Source organism: Propithecus coquereli, unplaced genomic scaffold (genome assembly GCF_000956105.1).
Source record: "Propithecus coquereli isolate 6110/MARCELLA unplaced genomic scaffold, Pcoq_1.0 Scaffold56, whole genome shotgun sequence".
In the NCBI taxonomy this organism is placed as follows: Eukaryota; Metazoa; Chordata; class Mammalia; order Primates; family Indriidae; genus Propithecus; species Propithecus coquereli.
In genome coordinates this window covers 4,560,226-4,566,538 of record NW_012151507.1, presented here as the reverse complement: position 1 = coordinate 4,566,538, position 6,313 = coordinate 4,560,226, and positions in this window count along the sequence as shown.

The window sequence follows — 6,313 nt, the reverse complement described above, 5'->3', positions numbered from 1 at the left end:
CATCTGTTGCTGGATACTTGGTTTGTTTCCATCTTTTGGCTGTTGTGATGAATACTGCTATGAACATTGGTGTACAAATTGTATGTTTGTTTTTGTGCTTTATTTTTGTTTTTCTTGTTGCTTTGTATGCTTTTCCGGAGGTTCAGGGTGCTGATCTGTGCAGCTGTGATTATTCTGGTAGTTCTCTGGAAGCTGCATTTCAAAATAATATTCCAGATGACTCTCAGGATCAGGCGTGTTTGGAAAGCACTTCCTATCATTTCCATCCGAGTGAAATAAGGTTAAAATGACATCAAGATAGTCTCTGATAAGAGAGGAAGCACCCAGAAATCTTGGTGAGGTTGGGGGCAGAAGCACTGATGCAAGAAGAGGTGGCAAGAAGCACTGGCAAGAAGAGGTTCGGGCTCACGAGCAGGTTAGACACATGCGAACCAATTGTTCTATTAAGCACCATCTGTCAGAGCGGCTCCTGCTCCGGTGAATCACTGTGCGGGCAGAGAGAGAGGATGAAATAGATGGGCTAAAATTGCCTAATTCCCTTCCGGGCTGACTGTATCTTAGGAAAATCCCTGTTTGGCTCTGCTTTCAAGAATGACGAGCTGATCTCAGCACATCTGTGCATCTGTTGATGCTCATATTTTGAACCGGGGGTGACTCAGCCTATGTCAGAGTAACTATTGATTCTTGATTTTACTGTAATAATTTAACAACCTGTAAAGTGTTCCAAGACTCATCCTAAAGTTACCTCTCGTACATGCCTTAGATTTGTATCAAGGGAATAATGTGAGAACCCTGAGGAATAACTTTGATGACATAAGCAAACTGTAGCCATGGGAATATCTTTGAGGCAATTTGTTAGCGAACTGCTGTTTAATCTCCGTAAAGCAATGCTACCATGAGTCAGGGACAAGCAGTTTGGGATTTTATGGCAAACAGAGATACATTCAGGTGGATTTCTGGAGGGAGAAAACAACATTTGGCTAGTTGCTGGCAGGTTTTTATTCATTCAGTAAATATTTATTGAACTCCTATTATGTTCTAGATACAATGGATAACACAGATAAAAATATCCCTGAAGTTATTCAGCTTTCATTCTGGGGTGGGAAACAGACAGTAAAAAAGTGAACAAATATACATACATTTTCAGACAGCAGAGAACAAAGCATCGAGTAGACCTAACTAAATATTTTCTAGTGATCGATTACATTTGCTGCAAGATGCCTTTAGTTTGTTAGGGCCAATGGTTTATTTCAATTGTAGTCTACCTATAAAAATATAATTTACAAATAAATCTTGAAGCTCAATTATTTTGCAAAATAAGGTCTTCATCTTTTTTAAAGACTGAGAAACTGAATGCTCATGTGGAAAGGGAACTTTTCCTAGCAACATCACTGAATGATATGGTTAAGTGCAAACTGGCTAGTATACATTCTAAGTGCCATGACTTTTCAGATAGGAACCAAAGTTTTTCATGGTTTTGGGGTATGACAGTTTGGAAACTTTTGCATCCCCAAACAGGTTTCAAACTTCACCCACAATGTCTTAAATTGGCTTATCCACTTGTTCACTTTCTTTAGTGTTTCATCCCTTAGAAGGGAGTGGGAGGTGAGAGGAGGATGATGTTATTATGTGCTGCTCCCTGTGGGCTGTTTGTGTGTAAAAATGGCAAACTGAAATTGTTAGAATGGTGCTTGTGTCTAACTGGAAAAGCAGTGGTTGATTTTTTTTGTTCAGGAAAGTGTGGAAAGGAAGATTCCCGGATGTTTGTGCATATCGTTCAATGGAAAACCATGATGTTGGTCTTGGATATGACAAACCTCTTCAGGAATGAAACGTTGATCATTCTGGCTATATTTGAGCAGGCCAAGGACTTGAATGTATTTCACTTTTGTTAGATAGTTTTGCCCAAACATAGGAAATTGGTGTAAATCAAAGAGTGTTTGGTGGAGCAAAATCATTCATTTAGGTGAGATGTCATCATTGAGTATAAACTATTCATATACAGATGACTTTTGCCCTAAATGATGTATGAATACAAATGGAATTCCTCTTTTGACCATGTCAGTATGGTAAATTTTTGAAATTGTGAGAGTGTGTGTATGTTTGAGACTTGTAGGTTTGCTTCCTTTCTAATCATACTGGGGGCAAATAATTTTGTCTATAAAATATTAATTTGTTTGAAGAAGCATAATAGCTGGGTGTGGTGGTGCACACCTGTAGTCCCAGCTACTTGGGAGGCTTAGGTGGGAGCCCAGGAGTTCGAGGCCAGCCTGGGCAACATTGCAAGACCTCATCTCTAAAATAAATAAATGTAAAGAAGCATGAAGAAACATTTAGAAAATAAGAACCTAGGTCCAAATTGCACAATTCACCAAATAAATTTGATTTTTTTATCTTGAAGACTTAGAATTTATGTCAAACAAAAAGAATGGTGTCTTTCCTATGAAAGAATTTATAAATAAGAGAAAAACGTACCCATCATTCAGTCTAGTGTGTCGTTATCTGTTTATATAATGAAATCCAAAGGCAAGTAGGAAATAACTGCACACAAATGCTCTATCCCTACTGGACTCAAGCAATTAGCCTGGAAACTCGTTTTTGTTTGTTCGTTTTGCTTTATTAAAAAGACTGACTCCCAAAGAATTACCATTTTGTCATTTCATAGACTCATTATAAGGGCTGCTTGTTTTTTTTTTATTTATTTTTCACTATGGGAAGCTGGGAAAAAACTGTTAAGAGCTGAGAGTATTTAAATCTCTCAGTAAACTTTATCGTACAGTTTCTATGGGTCAGAAAAAAATAAACCCCTCAGTAAAATTTAAAAGAGGTTGAAAGAAAAAACCTCTTTGTGCAAGTCAAAATGAAACTATTGACTAAAAATCAAGTTTAAAAATTTCACTTCCAACATTGCTGTTAGAATATGATTTCAAACAAAATGGTTCAAACAATTTTCCTTTTTATTTATTGTATGTGCTGAACCAATCAAAATTGACTTTTGCTTGTTTAGTTGATAAAATTAAGTTTTTTAGGGTAATGTTTTTATTTCTTTCTGTTCTTCTCTTAGCACATTACTTGAATATGTGACCATTTTTCTTTTTATACTGCTTGTTTTATAATTGCCAAGAGACTGTTAACCAAATTAGATATTTCTTGAGGTAATAGTATAAATTATATTTACATAAGAGGAAGTTTGCCATAGAGGTTTATTATAATGAAAGTTGATAATCTATAAAACAGACCTCTGAGCCTTCTCTAACATATGATTTGGGAACCTTTCTCCTGAAGTAGCTGAAAAAACTTTTAAGAATGGGGATCATTTTAAAATGAGTTGTTCTTGGCCGGGCATGGTGGCTCACGCCTGTGATCCTAGCACTCTGGGAGGCCGAGGCGGGTGGATTGTTTGAGCTCAGGAGTTCGAAACCAGCCTGAGCAAGAGCGAGACCCCGTCTCTACTAAAAATAGAAGGAAATTAATCGGACAACTAAAAATATATAGAAGAAAAAACTAGCTGGGCATGGTGGCGCATGCCTGTAGTCCCAGCTACTCAGGAGGCTGAGGCAGTAGGATCGCTTGAGCCCAAGAGTTTGAGGTTGCTGTGAGCTAGGATGACGCCATGGCACTCTAGCCCAGGCAAAAGCGTGACTCTGTCTCAAAAAAAAAAAAAAAAAAGAGAAAGAAACTGCCAAACTGGGCCGGGTGCGGTGGCTCACGCCTGTAATCCTAGCTCTTTGGGAGGCCGAGGCGGGCGGATTGTTTGAGCTCAGGAGTTTGAAACCAGCCTGAGCAAGAGCGAGACCCCGTCTCTACTAAAAATAGAAAGAAATTAATTGGACAACTAAAAATATATAGAAAAAACTAGCTGGGCATGGTGGCGCATGCCTGTAGTCCCAGCTACTCAGGAGGCTGAGGCAGTAGGATCGCTTGAGCCCAAGAGTTTGAGGTTGCTGTGAGCTAGGATGACGCCATGGCACTCTAGCCCAGGCAAAAGCGTGACTCTGTCTCAAAAAAAAAAAAAAAAAAGAGAAAGAAACTGCCAAACTGTCTTCCAAAGTGACTGTGCCGTTTTGCATTCCCTTCAGCAATGAATGAGAATTCCTGTTGCTCCGTGACCTTACTAGCATTTGGTGTTGTCAGTTTTTTGGATTTCAGCTATTCCATAGGTGAGTGTGGTATTTTTTATTGTTTTAATTCACAATTCCCTAATGACGTACAATGTTGACCATCTTTTCGTGTGCTGATTTTCAGTCTGTATTTCTTCTTTGGTGAGATACCTGTTCAGATCTTCTCTTCACCTTGTTGAGATCTTTTGCCCACTTGAAGGCTACAATTTTACTTTTATTTATTTATTTATTTTTTATGTTTTTATTTATTTATTTTTTAGACATGGTCTTGCTCGTTGTCCTGGCTGTAACACAGTGCCGTGATCGTAGCTCACTTCAACCTCAAACTGCTGGGCTCAAGCAGTCCTCCTGCCTCAGCCTTCTGAGTAGCTGGGACTACCAGTGTGCACCATTATGTGTGGCTAATTTTTTTTTAATTTTTTGTAGAGATGAGGTCTCCCTAAGTTGCCTAGGCTGGTCTCAAACTTCTGGCCTCGAGTGATCCTCCCACCTCAGCCACCCAAAGTGCTGGGATTATATGCATGAGCCACCATGCTGGCCCTCATTGTTATTATAACTTGCATTTTTTGATTACTAGAGAGTTTGAGCATCTTTTTACAGATTCGTTAGATATTCAGATTCCTCCTTCTGTGATCTGCCTATTTTTATCCTTTGCCTAGTTTTCTATTGGATTTCTTGCCTTTTACTTGTTGATTTACACAAGTTCTGTATATATTCTACATAACAATTCCTGAATTTTAGAGGTGGCAAATATATTCTTCTAGGCTGTTACTTGTCTGCTAACTTTGTGATGTCATTTTTTGAAAAGAAATCCTGTTTTTATATAATTAAATCAACATATTTCTCCTTCAATGGTGAGCTTTTTAGGCCTTCTTTACTAACTCCTACTTCAGTTCAAGGTCACGAAGATATTCTACACTTTCCTTGTCTTCATAGGTTTCAATTTCAGATTAAAGTATCTAATCTATTGCAGTTAACATTTGTATGTGGTGTGAGGTAGGAATCCAATGGGGTTTTACTACACATACGAGCTCTCCCAACATCATTAACTAAATAATCTACCCTTTCTTCATTGCTTAAAGATGCCACCTCTATCATACATGAAGTTTCCGTATACATGTGGGTTTTTTTGGGCTCACTACTTTGTTCTATTACTCTATTTGTCTGTTTCTGTGCCAGTATTAAATTCTTCTCATTGCTGTGACTGTGGTTTGTCTCAATATTTGGCAGTTCTCCATCTGGCTTTTCTTTTTTCAAATCACCTTAGCTATTTGTGTCTTAGCTGTTCTTTGCTCATTTTAGGATCAATTTGTCATATTCTTCTCAAAATCATGCTGGAATTTTGATTGAAAATGTATATTATATGTGTGTGTGTGTGTGTGTGTGTGTGTGTGTTATTTTTAGAAGAATCTACAGATTTCTACCGTTAAGCTGTTATACAAAACACATGGTTTATCTACTTTTTCTGGCTTTCTTTTATGTTTTTAATAAAGTTTATAAGAGTGGTTTTTAGGACTCTTGACTATGGGAATTATCAGAGATATATTTAGAGATACATTTACAAAGGAGTAGTGAATATTTGGAAACTGTCTACATGTCCAATAATAGAGGAGTAGTTAAATAAATAGAAATAGTCTGATGTATGAACAAAAAATTACATTAAAATCATACTTTCAAAGAATCATTAATGACAGGAGAAAATGTTATTGCTATACTGTCACATCATTAGTTGGTGAGATTGGAGGGATTTAAATAGACATTATTATAATTTTTGGGTATGTTTCAAATTTTCTGAAGTGAAGATACTTTATTTTTATAATCTTTTTCCTTTAAAGAAATTGTTGGAAGCAAATAAGTTTGTATTTGCCATCTAGCTCTGTACAAGAACATCAGGAAAATGGTTTCTGATTCATCTGATGAGCTCATGAGGCGATAAATGATAACTCAAATGTAAATTTGACTCCTGGCTGAGACTCTGCACAGTGTGTTAGGCCACCTGACTCAACTAAGCATGAGTAAATGTAATTTCACGCATTTGTTTTTTCATGTCACAAATATTTTTTTTTTTTTTTTTGAGACAGTCTCGCTTTGTTGCCCGGGCTAGAGTGAGTGCCATGGTGTCAGCCTAGCTCACAGCAACCTCAAACTCCTGGGCTCAAGCAATCCTCCTGCCTCAGCCTCCCAAGTAGCTG